Below are 2,290 nucleotides of genomic sequence, written 5' to 3' on the forward strand. Positions count from 1 at the left end.
GAAAAAAGGCTGATGTGTTGAGGGGAAAAGCAGAATTGAAAGACAAGGAGCCCCCAGCACATTTCAGTCTTCAAATCCAGGGTCTCCTAAGGGTGTGATGCCTTCAAGTCCTTGAATGGTTTTTTGTTGTTCAGCTTCCCCTCATGACCTGTTAGATAACCCAGCGCGTTTGCGATACACTCTCCTTTCAATTTAACACATTTGTGAGTACAGATTTTGTTGAAGTGCCGGAGAAACTTCAAATGGTTTTGAAATACAAAGTTCAGATTTTGTTCTCATCTCTTTAGTGTAGAGCCCAGGCCTAGGGAACAGCCATCGTCTCCAATATTGCCGGTCATGGTGGCAGAGGGAAAGAAAATGTTGGAAGGTCTTACTTTGTTTAGCCCTTGGGGGTCAGAAATAGTCCCAGACCACCCAGCTACCAAGGGGCCTGTAAGCGCAGGGTGAGAACGGGGAACGCTGGGGAAATACCTCTCATCCCCACCACACCCACCCTCAGCACTGCCAGCCTGGGAGCTGGGATTATTTCCGTCAACTACACTGTGGACCGAAGCCAGGAGAAATCGCTTGCGCTGCTCACGTTGTTGTGGGCCACGGAGGTTCAGCCCCTCAGCCGTCCGGTCACTTTTGCTCAGTAACTCACAACTAAGGTTTGCTAATTGAAAAAAATAAGATGGTTTCTGTTTCTTTTCGAAGAAAACACCAGACGGCCGGTAACGCCAGAGCTGCAGCAGGAGCCTGGGATGGGAAGCCCCTGGGATGGAAGTCCAGAGCTCCCTCAGAGCCTTCCTGAGGGCGTCCAGGCTGGAATCGGGGAGGGATCAGAGTGGGTCTGGGGAGGGCAGAGGTTGGGAGGTCAAGAAGGCAAGGGCGAGGACAAGGAATGGATCCCCGTCACCACCCTGGGCTCCCCGGTTAAGGACACAAAGATCAAGTCCCTGGAGGGGATCTATACCTTCTCCCTGCCCATCAGAGAATCTAAGATCACAGACTCTTTCCTGAAAGCATCCCTCAAGGATGAGGTTTTGAAGATCAGGCCTGCACGAAAGCAGACCGTGCTACCCAGCGGACCAGGTTCAAGACGTTTGTTGCCATCGGGATTACAGTGGACACGTCGGGCTGGGTGTTAAGTGGTAACCACTACCACGCATGGGGCCATCATCTTGGCCAAGCTTTCCATGTGGCAAGCCTACCAGGGGAACAAGATCAGCCCACCCAACGCTGTCCCAGGCAAGGTGACCGGCCGCTATGGCTCTGCCCAAGGGCGCCTCACTGCGCCCCCAGAGGTATGGTCTCAGCCCCTGTGCCCGAGAAGCTCCTGATGATGGCTGGTGCTGACGACCGCTACACCTCACCCAGGGGCGGCACTGCCACACTGGGCAACTTTGCCATGGCTGTCTTCAACACCATTTCCAAGACCTACAGCTGTGTCACCCCTGACCTCTGGAAAGAGACCGTGTTCACCAAGTCTCCCTATCAGGGATTCACTGACCATCTTGTAAAGACCCACACCAGGTTCCTGCTGTGGCCACCACATAGTTTTATACAAGAAAAATAAAGTGACTTTATGAATAAATAAAATTCAAAAAAATAAATAGTTTTAAGTTATGAGTTTTCTATTTATTTGAATGAAGCTAGTGATAAGGTTAAACGTGAAAGGAAATTGTTTCATTAGTTTTTGTGTTCTATTGCCAAAGTGTTTAGCATTTAGACAACACATGGATGCTAAGGTTGAAAATTATGTAAGACACACAATTACCATTATTTTGGAATCTGGAAGACAAGAAGCAATCCTCCATCCACCCAGCCAATCCACATTAGATACAGAATGTGAACAAAAAATAAAACTTCGTGTTTAAAAACGTTTTGAAGTCTTTTGTTACTTCAACAAAATCTACACTTTCTAGCGGATTCGGAAACTGAAGCTATTATCGAGGCTGGAAGAATGCCAACAGTGACAAAATGTCTGATAGAGTGCTGCCAGTTACAGCTCGGAAGGCAAATGAGGTCCCCAATGAACTCTCTCACATATCAGAGAAAATGCTAGAAAAAGGATGTTAGTAGGGGGACCTTGATGGCTCAGGCCCTTAAGTGTCCAACTCTTAATTTCAACTCAGGTCATGATCTCAGGGTCGTGGGATCAAGCCCCACACTGGGCTCCATGCTGGGTGTAGAGCCTGTTTGGGATTCTCTCTCTTTCTCCTTCTGCCTCTCCACCCACAACCACCAAGTTCTCTCCGCCCCCCCCCCAACCCTGTCTCTCTCTCAACAACAACAACAAAAAAGGCTG

At 49.0% G+C, this 2,290-nt stretch overlaps 1 pseudogene; it reads left to right on the forward strand.

The window, feature by feature from the left end:
- The first annotated feature begins 743 nt into the window (after positions 1–743).
- On the forward strand, positions 744–1,558 carry LOC116870872 (annotated as a pseudogene).
- Positions 1,559–2,290: the final 732 nt, after the last annotated feature.

This window comes from Lontra canadensis, unplaced genomic scaffold, assembly GCF_010015895.1.
Source record: "Lontra canadensis isolate GAN:19392208 unplaced genomic scaffold, GSC_riverotter_1.0 scaffold24, whole genome shotgun sequence".
NCBI classification, from domain to species: domain Eukaryota; kingdom Metazoa; phylum Chordata; class Mammalia; order Carnivora; family Mustelidae; genus Lontra; species Lontra canadensis.